The sequence below is a fragment of the Microplitis mediator genome, chromosome 5, assembly GCF_029852145.1.
Source record: "Microplitis mediator isolate UGA2020A chromosome 5, iyMicMedi2.1, whole genome shotgun sequence".
In the NCBI taxonomy this organism is placed as follows: domain Eukaryota; kingdom Metazoa; phylum Arthropoda; class Insecta; order Hymenoptera; family Braconidae; genus Microplitis; species Microplitis mediator.
The window spans coordinates 24,746,021-24,768,848 of record NC_079973.1 but is presented as its reverse complement, the minus strand read 5'-3'; the positions used below and the strand labels follow the sequence as shown (position 1 = coordinate 24,768,848).

The window sequence follows — 22,828 nt, the reverse complement described above, 5'->3', positions numbered from 1 at the left end:
TTAATAAAATTTCATGTATAATTAACCAATGTAATTATGTATGTCAACATAGCTTTTATATAATTTATTTTATTTTTTTCCTCATTTTATTCCCCAAGATTAATAAAGTGAGTGGTAATGTAAATTTTAAAATACCTAAATTAATTTGCGTAGGTAAAAATAGAGTGGGATTTAAAATAGCGTAGACGAGAGAGCGGGTAATTGAATGTGACACAATGAATAAATTAGCCGAGAAAATGTTATTGTGAATATAATGGACATGTGTGAGTATTATGTATGTTTTTTCTCTTGAATTAATGTCGTAAGATTGCGTTGATAGTAATATGTATAATATAAATATAAATATAAGTATAAGAGGCCAAAAGTGATCACGAGTTGGAATTGAGCCCTTGGAACGCGTAAATGCAGTCTGATGCAGCTGTCACGTGCCAGACGATATTGTCACATAAAAATGACTTTTTATTATTGAAAAATTTAAGTTATTGATGAAATAAAATTTGTAGAAATTCACTGACAATTTACTGTGCAATGATGAGTATCTAGGGGAGGGAGGGGCAAAAAGAGGTACTTAAGGAAATACCAAGTTTTCGAGGACTCAAATACGCTAAATCTTTTTTTTTTTTTTTGATATTCAAAGTAAATAGAAGAAATTTTCAGTTACCGTTGAAAAAAAAATTTTTCATTTCTGCGGGCAAAGTGGGGTACCCCCTAAAACAGGTAAAAAAAAAAAAATTTTGGATTTTAATCGAATTTGATTAAGTTGAATTTTTTTTTAAGTAATTTACACACAGTAAAAAAATGTTGTATATTTGTGTCTAAAACGGTTTGTGTTAAAAATTGTAGTGTGTTAAACTAACACAAAGTTTGTGTCACTTTATTTTGTAACATAAAAAATGTATTATACACTCTTTATTAAAACATTTTGTGTGTTACTGTGGATTCTTTGTGCCCTCTTGTGGCGATACTTTAACATAATCTTTGTGTTAAAAAGGGGTTACACAAAGTTTGTGTCGAAATTTCAACACAAATTTTGTGTCAACCGTTTTTAACACACAAACTGTGTTGATTTTACACAATATTTTTTACTGTGCATGAAGAAAAATCATATTTTACATGTTTATTGGATACGAAAGAAAAAAAAAATTTTTAATAGTTTTTATCATAAAACAAACGTCATTAATATTTTTCAACTGACAATTGATTTTTGAAAAAGTTTACCAAAAAAACTTCAAAGTAACGCTTAATTATATTTAGAGAAGTGATTTTGGAATATTTAAAAACCATTTAAAATATAAAGTTTTTTTTTATCAAATTTTGGGGGTACCCCGTTTTGCCTACCCTGCCCCCTTTTGCCCCACCCCCTTCCCCTATATCTACATTATTAATATATAAGAGAATAAGGGGGCGAAAACCTCCAAAGTTTTAATTAAAAAGAAAAAAAGAGCAAAAAATTTTTAAATGATTTACAGAAAAAAAATATTTAAAAGTTTTTATCATGCAATCGAGTATTTAAGATTTTTTTCGATAATCAATGAGTCAGTAAATAATTAAATATATAATTTATCAGAAGTTGTACTCGGACAGCGACTTTAGGCTGTTAGTTATTGCGATATAAATTCATAGGGTAGCTTTTAGTAACTTTATGACAAAAAATATTTCAAATTAATGCCAATGCTAAGTGAAATAAAAAAAAGGTATAAAATATATAAAATAAATAGAATGATAAAGCTTAAGTAAAAGCAATAGAGAATATACAAGACGATGCCGCGCGTGCGGCATTACTTAGCTAAATAAATTCAATATCTCGGAATAAATACATTGATAAATCAGCCACTTCGCTAAAAGCCTTACTTTACTTAAGCGGGGCTTTTGCGAGCACGCGCAAACAAACATACACGAATGTATATAAAAGTATTGTGTGTGTATGTGTTGGAATAAGTGAGAAGATGCGCGCAGATTCAGCTGGGAATTTAACGGTGAGAGGAAATGAGATGGAAAGTAACCGAGAGAGTGAAAGAGTGGAGTAACAGTGAATGTTGAGTATAAAAGATGAAAAGGACAAATAGAATAAGAAGCTAGAGATAAAGATATTGGTGAACAAGTATACAGAAGAAGATGAAATAAATAAAAAAATGAAAGAGCAAAACTCTAGCGTACTTATAGAAGAGTGGTTTGCTACGTCTATAAAGAATCTTGTTTGTTTCTGGCCGAGGAATATCCAAGAAAAACTATTTACCTCATGGCTTTTTACCAGTATACCGCCACTAACTTTTTCGTATATAAAAGCTCGTGTTGAGGTGCTGGATATTTGGACTGAGACGAGACGATATAGATCCTGGTTCACAAAAGACGATTGATACTTGGGCAATATTAGCACTTGTAACAAATATTTTAATTCATTACTAGTAGTTGCCAAGAATCATTCGAGCCCTCGGGGTCTGCAGGCTGCAGCCATATATCGACTGATAAATAAATAAAAAGGTTTAATATGAGAGTAGAGTAGAGTAAGATACTACTGGCAATGTGGAAAAATTTCGACTCGAGTGTTTTAATTTAGCTGATGGTTAGTTAAACATTTGTTTTATATTTAAGTAAATTTTTAATTTAGTTTAATGGAATTAAAAAAACTAATTATGGTGATATACTAATTTAATTTGAGTATTTTTAGGGGGCCATTAATTTTTTAATCAATACTTTGAATTAAAAGTTTTAAATTTAGTGGCTTACTTTTTGTGTCAACAGTCAAAGAAAAGGGTGGATTTAATTTAAGATTTTTTGGAATTGGCCATCGCAGCTATAGTCGATTAGCTAATTACAGGTCACGGTAAACTTGCTAATTAAACTTGCTTAAAAATAAAAAAATTGATCGATGGCGGATGAATTTTTAAGAAACAGAATTTTAACTAAAGCTGGTAGTGTTTTAAGCTGACGATAAAGCTTCAGTGGGGCGGGAAATCTCCGCAGGGTGGAAGTAAGTAGCGGCGAGGGGTTGACGCTTGTACGAGCAGAGTCATCGGTGCCGGCACAGAGCAGCGAGAAAGAGAACGCCCGTAGTGCTGCCAGAGGGTGCAGAAAGGAACGCGCACCGCCGTACTCTGATTAAAGAAAAATCCGCAACTTGTTGAACGTCTTAAATATTCATCCACCGATGTAGCATCTACTTAATAACCGGTGTTACCCGACAACCTCTACAGCCCTCTTATATAGTAGTCCTGCTTCTTATTTTTTCTTTTCTCTCATCTAACACACGAACAATTATTATCCATCCCCTCAATTCCGGTCTCTAACTTTGGGCTTTTCTCAATTCTTCATCCCTACCGCAAATGAAATTCGCTGAATACTTTTTTACTCAAGATCTAACTGCAGTATCGCGAAGGTTAAAAGCTAAAAGCACTTTTAAATTCTGACGTCTCTTCTCACTTTTTGATTTTTTTTACTACTGTACATAACATTATCCATTGAGTAAAAATAGAAATACTTTATATACATATATTTATATATTTACTTGGTTTATTTTTTAATGTTTTTTATGTATTAAGTTTTTTTGGTTTTGGTTCTGGTTTTCGTTTATTTATTTATTTATACTTTTTTTTTTATTTGGTATAAAGTCCATCAACAGGAGGAACATTATCCTGTGAATGTGCATTAGGGATGAAAAAGCTACAGAGAGAAAATGTTAGTGAGTAAGGGGATGATGATGCTAAGTGGAAAGCACCTATGTTGGATAAAACAGGTCCAGGCCTCATCCGGAAATTGAGCCTGGCAACAGTCCAGCCTAATGGAGACTTTTAGTCTCTCTTAATGTAATTAAACGTAAACACATTCACCTTCTATATCTATATATATTTATATATGCACATAAATATATCCATTAATTTGGTAATGTTTAATTTTTACATTTTCCCATTATTATTATAATTATTATTTCATTAAGAAATAACCCGCCGGCATACTTTCGCGGTAAGATTTATTTTATTTGAATAAAGCTGCGATTCAATTTGATATATTTTAAATAAAACTACAATGTTGTATATATACATATACATTTTGAGAATAAACGACGCAGATTATTATTTTTATTCGAGAGATTCTTAAATTGCTACTTCCACTTTATCCGGAGCAACGTGTATAATTCAACTACTTGGTGCACGTGGGCGACCGATGAAAATAAAAAGCCACTTAACTTCTGTCTCCACTTCCACCGAGATTGCCAATTAATTTGTACCCGAAGTAAAGTATGGTGTCACAGGCGTCCAATACCTCTTACCGATTTTTTATTTTTTTTTTATTTCAACACTCCGAGAGTCATCCATTCGCATACTGACCATTGATCTTTTAGAAGCTGCATTAACACATGACAACATATACATACATGCATAAATATATATGTATATATGAAGGAAATGATTGTGTATAATGGAGTGATAGAGTAAGCGAGTGAATGAGCGCATGTATGTGTGATGCGACGAAAAGGCGAGAAGCTAAAAAAAGATAAAGAAAACTAAATAAAGACGAACGGGCTCTTAAATCGTCGATAATTCTTCTCTAATCTTAAACTGATGTAGTCACTTAACTGCGCGACATTTAAACTGATTGACAAAATCCGTTTACCATATTTTTGCTTTCATTTTATTTATTTATTTTTTCACGTTAGATAAATATAATTTAAAAGACTGGACATTAATTTTGAAATACACTTTTTTTATAAATTATGAGATAACTTTTTTCAGAAACGTTTCTAAAATTTTTTATATTTATTTTTAAATGCTTGCAAAACTTATGAGTAATTTCCGCTCATAAATATCATGCAAGAGTATTTCATCAAGTTTATTTAATGTTAGATTTTTAAAAAATAATTTCATGGGTTCTTACTAATACACCTGCTGCAATTATTTATTTTTTTTGTCATGTCATTTGTATTTATCAGTTTTTTTATCCAACAAAATATGATCAGAAAATTCTATTTGACGTGAATTAGAGCAAATGAACTCATATTGACATGAAGAGTGTCGTCTTTGATTACATTTCTTTCGACGTAAGACTGATATTGCTTTTAGAGCTTTTACGAGGTCTTTTACGATCTTATATAAATACAGAAGTTGATGTAAAATCAATGAATGAGAGATTTTAATTCTCGCCTTTACTAATTCATTTTCTTCTCATTCACATTTACAATATATTTTTTCTTTTTACCGTAAAACCATTAAAGTAGCCGGTAAATTTTTCAATCTCATTAATTTAACAGGCTCATAAAGAATTTAAAAACCCTGATATAGATAGAACAGGCAAACGGATCGATTAATCGTTTTAAACTATAGCCTTTAACCGAAAAACCGAGAGCTCGACAATCCACTAAAACCCTTTTGAAAATTTTATTTAATTCCTAAATGTTTTCCAGAATAAAATGAAATTAAATAAAAACATTAACTAAAAATGATCTAGTTACAGTTGGAAAAAAATATATAACTGGCCATCAACGAAAGAGCAGAACATGGAAGAGGCGAGTCTGATCGTTCATCATTGTTGATCCTCTTCGTCTTCGAGAGCTTGCGGGAAACAAGAGTACCCGCCTCTTCGTCACTCACCACCCCCACATGTCAGCGATAACTCTGCAGTTTACTCGACATTCACACCCGATACTGTATTTACTTTTTTTTTTTTTTTACATAAATAAATAAATAGAACACAGAATTTAGATTAACAAAAAAATCTAATGCTTTGTAATAAAACAAATCGTCCCCTTTCTGGGTAAATCTCGTAACTACTTTTTTTTCATAATTCAAATTATGAGTGAAAAACATTCTTTAGTACTGCTATTGCGTAAAAAAAGCTTCAGATTTTAATAATTATAACAGAATGTTCGAGAGACGTTTGAATTTTAATATTTCCATTAACGCGCCCCGAGTCAAAAAACAAATTCGGATTTCGGATTTACGTCTCAAAGTTCTCAATGAAGTTTTTGAAGATCAATTTAGAATTTAAAGAATGACAACAGTACAGAAAGTTATCCTAGTTTAGTCCTAACGGTAGCAGTTACGACCAATTTTACCACTTTGAGGATTAAACTGGAATAACAATTTGGATTAGAGCTTCAAAATACTCAAAACGTACAGGAATAATTTTATCCCCATTTGAACCTCAAAAGTCTCATTCGACGTATTCTCTCCCCTTCCTTTTCTATCTAAAATTTTTAAAAGTCCGAAACATAAATTTTCATTCGTTCAAAATTTTGAGGTCTTATATAATTCAAAATCGATAAATTACTCGCATTTAGACCTCATAGTTCTTATTGAGGATTTTGAGTACTATAGGAGAGTTACTTTCTGAGCGGCAAATAAAACATCAAAGGAATTGAGGCTTTTGAGGACTAAACAAGAATTTGTGTTTTGACTCGGGACGTGTAACAGAATAGATGTTTTGACCGATTTATGAAAAAATTATAATGTTGCAGTTACGAGGTTTGCCCAGAAAGGGAACGAGATGCGACAGTGATATTGATAGTGATAGTGAGGAAAAATAGTAAAAATGAGTGCAAAGATACAAAGCAACGTCTTAACTTAAATAGAAAGCTCTTAAGGAGCATAACACGACGGAGTCGGTCCGTAAAAGACGCACGTCCGAGGGCGTCACGAAGAAATGTCTGGGTAACTAGGGCTGACGGATAGCGCCGGAAATAGCGGTAAAGACGTGGATGCGGCCGAACAACGAATTCTAGTGGGACACGACCCGTTACGGGGTCAGGTGTCGAGTCGTCTGGGAATCTCAAAGTGAATTTAACTAAGACGGATTTCTCAGAGACACGCAAAGTTACTTTATCCTCGAAAAAAGATGGTATTATTTTTCTAAATTAAAAAATAGTCGGTATTTTTATTTTTAGACTTACGCCAGAAAAACCTTTTCTTTTTTTTTTTGTTAGTTACTTATTGTTATTATCGTTAATTATTTGTAGAATTTTTTCGGAATAAAATTTTCAACAACAAAGAAAATATTGAATGAAAGTTTTTTCAGCGCTAACTCATTAAAAGTAGTGCTAATTAGTAGCTAAAAAAGATTGAATAAATAGCAAGTTAAAGAATAGGGAAATAAACTAACTAACTAACTAAATAACTAGATAAACGCCAGTGAAAATCAAAAAATCCTTCATTAAAAAATAAAAATAATAAAAGTATAACTAATGTAGGATAAGTTGAGCGGCCTAAAGAATGAAATGAAAGAAAATGAAGAAGTGAATAGAGGTATAGGGAAGACCAGTAGCGAGTAGACTGGAGAAAAGTCAGCATATATATAATATATATATATATATATATACGGGAAAGTCTTTGTTTGTCGTTCGCTCCAATTACCTCCGACCTTCCCCGGTAGCTTTATAATTAACTCCCACTCGTTTAACAAACTTTACTTTTAATGTTTTAAAAATAGTAATTAGCAGCGGCGGGAAAAAGAAGTGGAGAGTCGGGGAAAAAGAAAAAAGATGTACAAGTGCAAGAGAGAGACCGAGAGATTTGGTCGGTGGTTTAAGCACCAGAGTGAAAGAGAAGTGGAAAGCAGAGGGTGGGTATGAGGGTGTAATTAACTATCATGGAGCCCCTTCCCGAAGTACTACTGGTACTGGTACTAGTACTCCTAGTAGTAGAAGTAGAAGTAGCAGTAGTAGAAGTAGTAGTAGCAGCCGGCGAAGCAAGGAGGTAATTGGACCAGTCTTATACATACCAAGGTACAATGTACAGTTGTGTTGTGTAGCTGCGAGAAGGGTAAGTATCCATACCCACCTACTCTCCTATGCTGCAACTCGAATATAAGAGTAGAGGGTAGGTCGGAAGGATAAAGGGTTGTTTAAAATTGCACACTGTTCTGTATTATGGAATTTTGATGAGTTTACTGCTGCCACCGTTGGATGGCAGCATTGGAACGTATATCTATTTTCCATTATACAACTTTTTCAATTTATTCAATTATACGGTTCAATTGTTGTTATCATTATTATTATTAGCATTAAAATTTTTAATTTAATGTAGACAAGGCGGAATTAATGGGCATCGTTACACAACGTTATTGATTTGTCATTAAAGTTTTAATTTATATTTTGGTTTATTTGTTTTTTAGGGTGTCTTTTAATTGGAAATAATTTAATTACGTAAATGGATTGGACAGTTGCGTTAATTAAAACGGAATGGATGAAAATTTGACAAAAGGTTTAATGAAACAAAAGTAAGAGTAGGTGTAGATGCGAATGCGGGTGCGGGTGGAGGCGTATTATGTAAGAAGAATGCAATAATCGTGAAAAGACGTCGTTATCAAAGGGATTATGATATTGGGAAATAAAGAAGTCCAGGAGCGGGTTAATCAGCCTTTAAAGCCATTGATGTGTGTGTGTGTGGGGGGTGAGAGGGGTGAGCTGGGATATAGTGTTGTGTCAAGGCTTCACCTTCTCTTCGACTGTAATAGGGAAACCTCGCTGGTGCTGCCAACTAATCAGCACCACAGACGATCCGTTTCTGAGAATTGAGGGAGAACCAAATCTATCTTATGTATTCCTGTATATACATATATACGTGTTGCTCAATTCAATTTGCCGTACAATTGATTTTTTTTTTTTTTTTTTAACAAAAAGAAAAATCTTATTTGAGATTATTTTTAAGAACACGATAATAGTTTTTTTTGTTGTACTGCAATAACTTTTCCATGGAATGAAAAATATTTAATATTGAATTTCACTTTGGAGATGGAAAATGAAATAAAGCCATTTGAATAAATTAATAAATAAAATGCTTTTATGATGATTAATAAAATATAATCTGCGGTTTAAATAATAAATTTTCACACCAAAATACCAAATACAGATTCGAATTTTCTCCATTAATTTTCCACATATTTATTATTAATTATCCGAGCATTGGGAATTTAATAGCCCGACGAGTTTTTGAAATAATAATAAAACTAGGTGATTACGGTTTATTAAATATTTATTTATAATACCCCTCTATTTATTAAATAAATAATTATTTTAATAAGTTTATTAATTAAATAGTAATATTGGATAATAATTGTGAGGGTGATGTTTCATCAACAGTGTCCAGGCATAATTAACAAAATTAATTATCCTATATACTAAAACTAATTTCGCAGTTCGCGCTTGGCTCTGTCTCTTAATCGCGAAAAACCGTGAAATTTAATTAAATTTAGGAGTACGAAAGTGAAAGAGGCAAGTAGCGGCGACGGCGGTGGCGTTGGTGGCGGAGGTGCCGGGCCCTAGAGAGGCGCGAGAGAGGAACAACGAAAGAGGGGGAGAGTGTGTAAGAGAGGTAAGTAGTTGATGCTAATAACGTTCATGTCGTACCATAACGGTATTAAACCACTAGAATAACGACGGTCTGGATAAGCCCCCATGTATACAACGCTATATCTTTAAAGCTCCGTTCAACCGTCAGGCAATTCTGAAATTATTTCCCATTATTCAACGTCCAACTTCGAGCTCGTAATTTATTGCCGTCGCTCATGAACGACGATATTAAGAAATTTCTCCCATGGCTTATACGGCCCTGTCGCATTCATTTTTGATAGGGTATTTCAATTTCTCCGGCAAAATAACTTTTTCTTTTCTTCCTCTTGTTTTATTATATATTATATTTTTTTTTTAAATATATATATAGCAACAACAATAACACCAACATCAGCGAAGCTAAAAAAATTCCGCTATCAACTGGTACCGTGGATGGACACGATGATGTAAAGCCGCGTTTATAAAATTGCACCATCAGCTGCCGTAATTCGACAATCAATTTTTTTTCTTTGTTTTTAATAAACGGCTATCAATTTAATCGGTTACCGTATACAAATAAATATAAATGAGTAAACTGATTAATGATACATAAATGTAATTTAATACTCCGCGATGTATTCCAGTGATTTTACGAGATTTAATCTCTGGAGTTGATGACTGAATGGAGAAAATTAATTTTTATCGTGAGAAAGACGGCCCCGTTCGCTTATCAATAAAATATAAAATATTATTAAATGAGTGCGCATGTATGTACGTGTGTGTAAGTGAACGCACCGTAACATGACCACCAACGTCAAGCAGCACAATCACGAGTTACATGTTACACATCACAAGATTGGACTTTCACGAGCCGCGTTTCTTAATTAATTAAAGTAATTACCGGCCAAACCGAGTTATTGCTCAGGCGCCTGCGTCCACACTTACACATATATTTTTTATAAGGATAAATATAAACAAACCGCACACACGGAGTTTAAATCGCGGGAACATTATAGAGCTCGTTACCAACGCGCGCGCTTCTTGTTTTTAAAACCATCTACACATGCTCTGTATTACTTCATAAATAACATTTACCATCACGCGAAAATGCATATTGCCGTTCCCGACTTCATTTTCCGGCTTGTGAGTTTTACTTTTATTAACCGGGTTTGTATTTATCCCGCCATCCATATTCCCTACACTTAAAAACAGTAAATAATTCACTATTTTTAAATGACAGCCCGGGTCAAAAATAAAACTTGATTCAGGCTCGCTTCACCTTATTTTCTTACGAAGTTATCAATTTGCCGACAATTTTTCGATAAGATCTCAACTTTTTCGACTTAAATTAAATTTTTTTCAACTTTTTGAACTTTTTTCAACTTATTCGTATTTTTTGATCTTAGTTTGAACTTATTCGTCTTTACTTCGAGCACGATAGTCATTCACCTTATTTTTGACTTGCTGAATCAAGTCGAAAAAAAGTTATTTATTGGCCTTACTTCCGCCTTAATATATAAAAATTATTTCACCGTAGTTTTGACTCTTTCGCCTTATAATTTAAGTCGAATAAGTCTAAATCAAGTAAATTTCGACTTGATCTTGACTTTTTCGTCTTAAAATTTAAGTTGAATAAGTCTAAACCAAGTCAATTTCGACTTGATTTTAACTTTTTCGTCTTAAATCATGACTAAGTAAGCCAGTTAAGTCTAAACCAAGGCGAAAACTCAATGTATTTCATATCTCCATAGAAAAAGTCGAGTTTGTCTTATAAAAAACAGCTCCAAATTTCGACTCGGTAAACCAAGTCTAAATCAAGTTTTATTTTTGACCCGGGAGCGATTTTTGAAAATATATATAAACAATAAAAATATGAAACTGTCCATGGGTTTTATTAAATCACACGGCAAACAGAAATTAATTAATTAAATCTTTAATAATTAAGAATATATATAGATATCTTATCAAAGTTGGACATGTTTAATTTAATTAATGTTTATTCCAGCTGCCGTCGTGACAGAATCTAGACTAACGACTTTGTAATTCCCTCTAATTAAACGGTCCTTATAGCGGTTAATGTCATAATTAAATTTGTTAACTACTGAAAAACTAGTTATGAGCATTAATATAATTCACTCGTCAAACGTCGCAGCGTTATTATTAATTAATTAAGTGATTAAAAAATTTTTCAATCGCTATAGTATTTCAAAAATAGGTCTTTAAATAAATATAAATTTTTAATGGGGAAACTCAGTTATCAACTTAATTACATACTCGTCGGTGGTTTTTTTAAATTTAAAAGTGAAATTAAATTGAATGAAAAGTAATTACATTAGTGTGCTTATACATATATATATTATATTTGATGATGAATGCACTTTTATGAAATTACTATTAGTTTTAATAAATTACGACTGCAATAACGAATAAAGTAACGACCACTCGTAGACTTTTTACCATGGCTTCATTTTAAATCAATTGGATTGTGAGTATTGAAACGAGAGTGCCTCTGCAACCCGTCTAAAGCAAACATATATGTGTCCTTTACACATATGACTTTACTGATGTGTACGTAATGCAATAAATGCACAAATAAATAAAAAAAGTTTAAGAATAAAATGAATATAAAATATTCCAATAGACTGAAATTTATTTGAGTAGTATCACCTACGGTACAGATCTATCTATGCTTACTTACATATATATATATATATATATATATATATATGTAGTGACGTACCGTAGCTAAGACAGCTTTAATATTTCAGTAGATTTAGATTCGTACGTGGGTGGCTCGCGAGACGTCCATACAAATTCGTCAGTAAGAGCTTAGGCGTTTAGACTTCTGGCCTTGGCGACGAATCCACCTGAATTATTAATAATCTGTCCAGTGACAAGTACAACTACGGTACAGAGACCGTACCAAGAGGAAAAACATTCAACGGACGTAAAACAGATCACTGGAGTGAGATGTGAAAAGTGGAGGAAGAAGCGAAAAAATGCCAGGAGAAATGTCCAGCTCTTATTTTACTTCTTCAAGTCTCACTAGCAATAGCTCCCACGTAGAATTATTGGTAGGAAAAATTTTCAAGACACTCGGGCGAATTTAAACTAGAGAATTTTTTATTGGCCCTAGTAACTCTTGCTGAGTTTAAATAATAAATGGCTCATAAACATGGCGCGAAAATTTAAATAAATATACTGCAGTATTTAGTTTCAGGAATAAGACGAATTTTTTTATAATTAGTTAAGGAGATTAAAATGTACAATGGATTATTGAATAAGTCGCGAGATGTTTAGGAAATAAGAGATGCACAGCAATAAAAACAAAGGCATTGAACAAAAAAGTAAAAATGAGTTTGAGTATAGCAAGAGGAGGTGAAAAACAAGACCGAGAAAGGGGCAAGAGGCAGTCATGGCCCATGAATGGGGACCATTATCAGCCAAGAAACTCAAGCACAATGGGCTTCTTTCAGGAATTCGACTCCCTCGACAAATTACGGAAGTACACGAATAAAACGCGTAAGAGAAACAATAACAAATCTTTCTCTTTCTCTTTCTCTCTTTTTAGTTATATTAAAGCAAAGCCTGACGCTTGCTTGCCGGTTTCTCATTGCTTTTCTTGTTTTATCCTTTTTTGACCCGGCAACACCTAGACGCAACACTAACAATAACCCTTTTCAGAGCACATCCAAGGTTTAAAATAACGTTTTCCCAGTATCTCATTTCACAAATATTTTTTTTTATTTTTATATTATTCAAATATGAATAACTAAAATATAAATATTCATTAAAAAATTTATTTATTTATTTATTGTATTTTTTATCGACACATTTATTATTTTATTTATATTTAATTTATTGGGTTTCGTCGGTTATATGAAAATTAATTGGGAATACTGATTAGCTGAATACGCGAGCAATTTTTCCATTGGCTGAACAAAAAATAAAATAAAATAATAAAATTTACATTGAAACGTTATTTTAGTTCGGTGGCGGGATCAGGGAAATATAAATATAAATAACGGAATGATAATGAATCAAATCGTGCGTGAAAAACCAATAAGTTATTGGCATCCGGTGGCGAATGATTGGACGTAATCGGGATGTTACATTCCCCATGACCATAAAATTTCATGATCCAAACGAGAGAAAAACTACAGATATACAATTATACGCTTGTGTATTTTGAGCACATCGCAGCCTACTCCGCATATTTTTCATTTCATTTTATTTTAATCTGGGATCCATTTATAAAATAATATTAAAAATATGTGGAGATATTAATCTGCCGCAATTTACAAATATAAATATAAACAAGCAGTTAGGACTTGAACTACTTGTAAAAATATAAATAAAGATGTAATGAAAGGAAGATCAGTGTTGTGTATTGTCAAGTCCATTGACTTGTTGATGTTAGCAAAACTCTTTTAAGTATTTCAAAGGTGTCGAAATGCTCTTAAATAAATACACGAGTAGTGAAGAGTGAGAGAGGGAAGTGACACTTTAGAAGCTACGAGTAATGCTTCGAATACGAAATGAGGCTTCAGATGGTAGAGTTACGAATGACCACGTACACGCACTTTGCACCTCGCTCTCTTTAGTAAAATCAATTTGCTTGCTTGACATTCTCAAATCTCTAAGACTTTTGATATCACACACACATGTATATGTATGTGTATATTTATTCGTATGTGCATTGATATGTATATAAAGGTATAACATTCACAATGAATATACGACGAGTAGATTGACGTCGACGACGGCTACACGAAGACGACGACAAAAAGAGACAAATTACGTTTTGTATAGAGTATTGATTGCCTGAACAAACGATTAGTAGTAGATGGTAAATGACGGTAAACCGGTTGAATCAACTTTTGATTGACGCTAATGAACGACGTTCATATAATAAAAGTCACACAAATTTAGTAATTTAATAGGTAAATTGAAAAGACTGCATTTTACACTAATGAACATGATGAAGCATTGTTAAACTACATAAATCAATACTCGATCGTATTTATTAATTAACTGTAATTAAAAAAAAAAAAAAGTTCTAATAGATAACGAAAAAAAATGCATTGTCGATTTTGAATTTATTGATTTATCTGGCTTTTGTAAATAATTAAAAAAAAATCAGAGAATTTAACCGGTTATTTAATTAATAAAACACCACTATGACTAATTGGAACATTTTGTCTTGTATTGCAACTTTATCAAGCTTTTTAATAAACACGCATTGGAAAAAAAAAAAAAATTGGCTATTGATACTTGTCACAGAGTTTAATAAAATGCCAATAAAAAAAAGTAACAAATATTCCAATTATTTATAGTACGGTATTTAATTAATTTAATCAAATTTTTGAAACACTTAAAAAAATTTTTTTAATGAAAATTTTAAAAAATGTCAATCTGTCACCATACCATTAAATATTGTTTAAGAAAATAAAACTGATGGTTTTTTTTTAATTCGTCGTAGAAAAAATAATGTGCGTGCATACTGACAACTGAAAAACTTGTAGAAAAATATAAAAGTTGTAGAGTTCTATCAAAACGAGGATATGAAAACCGACGTAACGATAGACGACGACAATCGTTAAAGTCATAAATTAGCATAGACGAAAAACAGACTCATAAAATCCTGCAGCGAGTGCTGATAGAGATGGGAGAAAATTGGTAGTATTACTACACCGAGTGTACTTTTATTTATCTTCATAAAAATCACTCGACAGTTTTCCCCGCATCAATTTCCTGGTCGTCATTGAGCATTGTTACGTCCATGAGAGAATATTTTCATTGAAAAGAACTCGCGGATTTTTTTTCACAACCTTCTCTCACTTTTTTAAACCAAAGACTTCCATCCAGTGTGATTGGTAATCCGAGAAGTCTGAAGATCTCTCGAGATAGTGCGCCAGTGTTGGCGGGATAAATCGATGGATCCCTGACCTGATCCTCAGCAACAATTTAGACTAGACTTAGTGACACTGCGAGATCTCTTTTACCTTTTCTCGTCTCAACTTCAAAAAGACCAGTCGAGTTAACGTGAAACCTCGCGCTTGCTCTCTTTTGTTGGACTCTCTCTCTCTCGTACTCTTTTGCGCCGGGTACCAAGACCTAGCGGAAGTATAAAAAAAAAAATAGCTCCCACAAATCACATAACACAATAGTCTCGATTGTATGTATACCGGCGCTTCCTCCCCCAGCAAGTCAACCCGGAGGTTCTAACCCTCAACTAACTACCAACGGCGCCGTAGTCCACCGACGAGAATCCACGCGGGGATCATAGTAGCGGACACTAAAATCTATTGCCGGAAGTAGGTAACTCTCTCACTCTCTTCATAGATATTCTCTCATCCCCAATGGGTGCGTGTTTTTGTCCGCTCGCGTGTCCGTGAATTTGTGTATGGAAATTCACAACCACCACAACTACAACCATCCCCTTTTATACAACAAATCCTACACCATACCGACGTATCAGTGTATCTATGTAGTACACAGGAGCTTTGGGCTTGGGCTGATATGGTGTTGATACCTATACTTGCACTACTCGCCCATCGCACGCGCCGGCAATTTGATAAAACTCTTTACGACTTCCGTTTGCGTGACGTCACCGGCACCGGAACGCATTTACGATCGCTGAAAAATTGCGGTCGCATCGGCACAGTCACTCGTATTAGTGTCCTTCCAATTTTATTATACATAACTTAAAAATTTCGAGGCCCGCAGAACTTGTACTCAAATAACAACCCCAACAAATAAATAAAAAACAAACATATAAACTTAATGGACTTTGTTTTAATGAAAAAAAAGTAAAATGAAAAATTTAAAATCAACTACAAGAGTGCAGAGAGCACATATCATGAATCACTCATTGGTTTCACGCGGAAATTCCAATCAGAAATCGAGCCCAACCAATCGAGTAGATGGTGAGATGGATGATATACACCTTGATGTTATAAGCCTCTTCCTCGAACTCTCAATCATTTTATTTCTCTCTCTCGCGGTTGAATACTCACCAACACACGTGTTCTTCTCTCATTCTCAAGGAACATACGAGATTCAAGGCGGGGAAGGGACCGAAGGAGTTACGGGATGCTGTTGGCTGATTCATATAATGAAATGTCTGTGAGATGATGAGCTCGAGGGGTCGTAAGTATAGCGTTGTATCCTGGCCCGTGACCTCTGATATTCGTGCCGAAGCAAACGAAGCCTGTGTGTAAGAGAAATAACGAAGAAAACGGATATACCAAGTGTTAATACACTTTTTTTATAATTTTAATCTCCTTTCATCAAAATATAAAAATGCGTATTAATTTTTTTTTTTTTCATTTTCATTTTCAATTTATTTTATTACTATGAATTATAAATATAATGGAATGTTATTGATGATGATGATAATAATAAATGCTCTGATAGACAACGAGCTGTACAACACACACACTCCCTCTCTCTCTCTCTCTGATTATTTTATAAAATAACTAACGTCATGTTGACTGAGAGAAACCACTGCACGCAAATATATGTATGTATGTATTGACTTTAATCAAAGTATCTCTTAATCGGTTGTCGATTGGTTCACACGATCGATCTATTGTAGAGTAGACGGGGTCACACAAATGGGGAGAGCACAAACGTTTGTACGCAATCGACGAGATGTGCGAGCACTGTATGTATATATGCCTTTAATATGTATCTATCCACGCGTTATATGTCTATATGTATATGTATATATTTAATGTGTGTATGTATTAATGTTTGTATGTTTGTATGTTTATAGTATGGATGTGTTGTACATAGGTACGTGCAAATGCATGAGTAATCAGAGCTAATGCGTCCCTAATGGTGACTAAATACCAAATCATAGTTCGATGCGTTCCCAATGAGCCATTCTCAACGTGTTAGAGATTCGAATTTTGAGAGAGTGCCGTTCCGGAACAAATTTAAACAATTCTCGCACGTAGTATACACCGCGTTCAACTACAGTACTCATTCACTCGTTTCTATGTCAATACGTCTTCAAATGAATTTCATTTCCGTTGAATAAATAATTTTGTTTAAGTAATTAATCATTTAAACTAATAGTTTTGATTTACTATAATTTCATTTTCAAATATTTAATTACTAAAATATATACTGGTTTCATTAATTAGTTGGTGAGTAAATGAAATAGTCGCATTTAAATCAGAGGGCTTCGGATACAGGAGATACGATTGATGAGTTGATAATTGCTGCTTTATGAGATTTTGAATATATTTAAACGTTTAACGTTTTTTTTTCTTGGCTTTCATCAACCAATAACTCACGGATATATTATAACCGAGGAATGACGTTGCACGATTGCATGTTATTATATTATACCATAAGAGAAGAGATATAGTCTCATATCTCACGAGCGATCAAATCAAAACCTAATTTGATTCCGAAGAAAGCACGCGCGACCTCCCGCATGTGAATCAAATATCGTCTTCACGATCACGGACAATCTAAGTGCAGGCTATTTGTTATTTTAATGGATCTACCATCACCATTTTATAAATCTTTAATTCATTAAGGCTGTAATAACATAAATTTGTAATGTAATTAAATTATGCTTTTTTTTTATCATGAAACATTAGTAGCATTAATTTGTGGATGTAATTTAAAGTAAAATTATATAAAGTATGTGCATAATGCTGAACGTGATAACAAAAAAAAAATAATTAAACAAAAAAACATTTGCTACGTTAATGTTGCATCCCTTACAACGTAAACGTGGATCTTTTTGAAGTCTATAACGAGATACTATACGGGATTTCCTTTCATTTTTTCCACTCATTACTTGCTTTTGTCTCGCAATGCTTTTACAGAATTGTAGAAATCTCGTTTGTTTTAATTGCGGTTACACTTGTATCTACACATTCATTATTTTTTTGCAGGGAATGTGTTTTTTCAATAGATATAAGATTTTTTACAAACAAATATTGACTTTTTTAAAACAATTAATTTGTAAATTTAAATATGTAATAGTGAAATTAGTGAATATTCACTATTTGCTAGTGAAAAGTATATCACTAATTCAAATAGTGGTATACTTTGCACTAGCAATAAGTGACTATTCACTGCTAAATAGTGATTTTCACTAATTCGTTTTCAGAGAGTACACTGTAAAAAATCACTGGGTAAGTCAAGCGGTGTAGGTGTTAAAATCGGCGGTGTTAAATTTCAACAACGAAAGCGGTGTTAAAATAACGCCGCCACCGGTGTAACTATTCTGTACCGGTGTTAAAAAAAATTCCCCGATGTTAAAATAACGCCGCCACCGGTGTAAATATTCTAGACCGGTGTTAAAATAACGTCACCGCCGGTGTAGATATTCTTTACCGGTGTTAAAATATTTTACTTTGTGAATTTTTTTACTTACTCGATCACTATACTTGTTAATAAATGATTTTTTTATTAATTTTCATAAAGAACTGACATTTTTTGTATTTTATAATCTTTAAAGTTAATACTCCAAGTGGACGCAGTTTACCCCGCTTTTACACCGGTATTTTAACACCGCCGAATTACGCCTCCTACACCAGTGTAATTTCATTTTAACACCGGGCGGAGTTAAAATGAGTACATTTCTAACACCGCTCTTTTTACAGTCTAGTCGTAATTAAAAAATTAATTTATTTGTTAAAAGACAGCCCTGATAAAAAAATTTCGATATCTGGTCGTCAAGATTAGACTAATGTAAAAAAAAGTTTAATTAACTAATTTCTTGTATCTTTGCATACAAAATTTTTTTATCTCCCATATTAAAAAGTAACATAAAAAAAAAAAAATGTTGTTTGAATAATCTCATGTTTTTCATGGGATATGATAAAAAGTTCCGACTCGGTCCATTTAGATGGTTCATAAACTCCTGGCGATTGTTGGCATAAAACCGTAACGCGCAAAAGTATCACCGTGTGTCGTACATGTAGCATAATAATGTCTTGGATAAGTGTCAGATATGAGACGAAAGGATATACGAGTCTAGTTGGTGATGTTGCCAAACGTGTTTCAGATATAACGTAATGTATACGAATGAACTGATCGTAAAACTTGCGATTCGAGTTCCCTACAGTATAGATGGATAACGCAGTGATGATAACTACTATATATATCTATATATTTTTCGCTATATTTTAAATATCCTCAACGTCAAGTATATGGTCATATCAAGGTACTGGATAATACTTCTATTCGGACTTGACATCACTGAGAGCAGTAAGTAAAGAGATTAGGAGAGACAAAAAATATCCATTTTTACTACAGCACTCGAGCTTACTTTCATTACATTTTAAATATTAAACCAAAAAAAAAAATAGTGGGTTTACGATTTATTAACAACCATTATATGCACCAATGGTCATATCTTCCATTAGCACCCCATATGTGGTTTTACTTTTAAAAGCTTATTTTATATTTTATTCATGTATTTACGACCGTCAGCGCGAACACCATTGACAGAATAAAATATTTTTTTTAAATTAAAAAAAAATAATTAACAAAAATAAATTGATAACTCAATGATGAGTAAACAAGCGCACAACCATAAGTGAGGATCGACGACGTAGAATAAAACATATCAGGCCATTACCTTAACTTGCCGATCAAAGCAAGATCTTACCTCTTCGATCAATCGCAAGCCAAGAGCTCAAGGCCTCAAAACTCGTTTACTAATTATTAATAAACTAATTGCGGCTTCTGGTATAGACACGCCCATGCTGCGTAAATCAAATCGCGGCGCACGACGCGACTAACCACCACCGTGGGTTACGCGCCTTTACTTTCATTTCATCTTATTCTTTATCTTTATTATTTCAAGGCTGTTGATACTCGATACATCAAGTTAACATCTACATATAAATATATATAAGTTATATAGTAAAAGAACAAGAGGGTGTAGGTCACATGGCTTCACATGATATTAGTTGATATATATATATTGTGGGGTTAAAACGAAGAAAGTATGTATTTTATGTAAACTATAATATCTTCCACCTTTTCTTTCGACAAAACCCAGGCATCTTTGGTTGCTCCCTTATATTCATCCAAGAAAACTTCCCTCAACCAACCATACATGCACAGACTTTTTCCTCGTACACTAATATCCAACATAATATTGAATCTTATATGAATTTTGTGGCTCTTGCTTCTCTAGTCCGTTAGTATGAAGAAAAAATTTAATTTCCAACGATTTGAAATTGAACGCCGGCATATCTCACACTGCATACATATATATATACAGGCACATACATATTAAGTTAATATAGATATGTAGCGTCAATCGACACTTTTAATACGCGGTATTATTAGAAAACTTAATCCAAGAAATTTTTTATTGCACATCTTTAAGAATTTTGGTCCTCCGTCTTTGGATAAAAGACTGAGTTTTATTCTTACGCTGCAATTGTGCTCAGACTAGTGATATTAAAAACGATAAGATTGTAATATATGTTTTCAATAGAAAATATCGTTACATCAGGACGGTGACCTATTTTAAAGGCTCATCGAGTTCCCGCCGATGAATCATCAGTGAGTTTTAAGAGATCTACTATGCTATTGTGAGTGATATGAATATAAGACCGGCGATAGATATGAGGACGAAATAAATGTAATATAAGTGTAATAGGTCACTCTTGAAGGATTTTAAAAGAGCAAGTAAACCAGAGGAAAAAAGTTTGTAAGATAGATGAGTAGGTAAAAATATGGAGGAGAAAGATGTATTTATATTGAGAAGACTAAACGGGGGCGAGAATATTGGCTTGTAATACCGAGAGTAGAGAAGACCGAGGGGTCTCGGCGAATATTAAATATATTATTACATTCATTCTTATTTCCCCTTAGCTTTAGAATCTTGCGATTCATTCCAAGCCCAAGTGTAAGGATAGAAGGACTTTAGAGCATGAACAAATTTAAATAATGCGTTTACAAATCTTTTATATTTGCATTGACTACATTGCAGGTGGTATTAATTTTCAAATGATGGAAGCGGTTAATTTAAAATTTATGAAAACGGTTTGTAAAATTACTGGTATAAGTGTAATTAATCTTGATTATTAGGACGAAACAGTATAGATACAAGGCATATAAACCGGAAGTGTTTACAGACCAAACTGGAGTTTAGGTCACCTCGTGGGACTCAACTGACAAATGTGTACGATGCAAACACATGACCATGGGTATTAAATGTAATTATCTACCCCTTGTAACTACCCTAGCAAACCCTTTCCTCTCATCCCTTTATTCTGTGAGTAGAGTACCTACTGGCGACCTATCGATAGAAACGATCGATATGTTCGTTGGCTATCCACACAAAGGTGTATGTATATAGCGTACTATATTGCTAGGCACTTTCCATTAGCATTCTGCTGGACCGACCACCACCACCACCACCCTCTTACGGATCCTTCCCACTTTCCAACCCTTTTACATCCGAGACAACAACACACACTTGCTTTCTCTGTCTTTTACGTATCCTCTGCTCTATTATTTGTATGTATAACCTGTTCTGCCTGCCTGCCTACAAGTCGAAACATCCATTTCAAGGAAATGGATACATCGATTTTTGTCTAATTGTTTCGGTTGCCAAACTACTTCACTAACAAATAAATATATATATATATACACTCACCCTCTAATTTTGCATCTTGATTTTGCTCCAATGTCCGAGATGGCCTGTGACAGAAAAAAAATTTTTTTTACAATAATTTAGAAATTATTGCAGATATTTTAGGACATCACCTTATGAATGCCATTAACTACAGTTTTTCTTATCAGTAACTAAGGTACCCGCGGGTAATGAGGCCTGTCGGGTAATAAGACCTAAGTGACAGAAATGATATTTAAAATAACCGCCCCCGCTAAAGGCTACTCTAGTAAAAGGGTCTTGCATAGAGATGTTATGACAAGTTTATAGAGTCCCGATACCACATTCCCTGTCTTTTATATTTCATCATCCGTCATATGATGTCGTAGCGCAGAAGAAATTATAAAAAACAATCTAGTCTTCTGACTCTTAAAAAGGATACTGATAGTTTTAAGTGCCGTTGAACAAAACAATCTAGTTTTCTGTCTTTAAAAAAGTATTGTTGCTAAATTTAAGTGATGATTTATCTCTAATACCAATTTGATCAAGTATAATTAAACTATTCCAGTTTATTTAACCCGTAGGCCTTATTACCCTACCGTAGTAAAATAATACCTATTCGTGTGGATTTTGTAAAAGTTTAATTTTTTGTTTGTTGGTAGTATAAATTACCCTTACTTCATTATATTTTATCGCTAATGTATTGAAATAAAGATTTATGATACATTTCGATAATTAAATGCAATATCTTCGACTCTATTCAAAATCTCCCTTCGCTAGACTTTATTACCCGCCGGTACCTTAATTTTAATAAATAATCAGATCAGCAGAAGTTAAACTGAAAAGGTTAATAATTATATTAAAGAATAATAACAAATGTATACGTGATACTTATTACGATAATATTGTGATAAACTGTGTTTAATCAACGTATTACGGATGAGATTTATTTTCTATTGTTTATT

General features: G+C 33.1%; 1 protein-coding gene across 1 annotated transcript in view; it reads right to left on the bottom strand.

Annotated features, from left to right (window-relative positions):
- LOC130667435 (LIM/homeobox protein Lhx3-like) overlaps positions 1-22,828 on the bottom strand; it is a 167,597-nt gene that overhangs the window by 131,698 nt on the left and 13,071 nt on the right. The window contains exon 2 of the mRNA XM_057469006.1: positions 21,909-21,952. The gene's annotated coding sequence lies outside the window, so the exon portion shown is untranslated. The remainder of the gene's footprint in view (positions 1-21,908; positions 21,953-22,828) is intronic.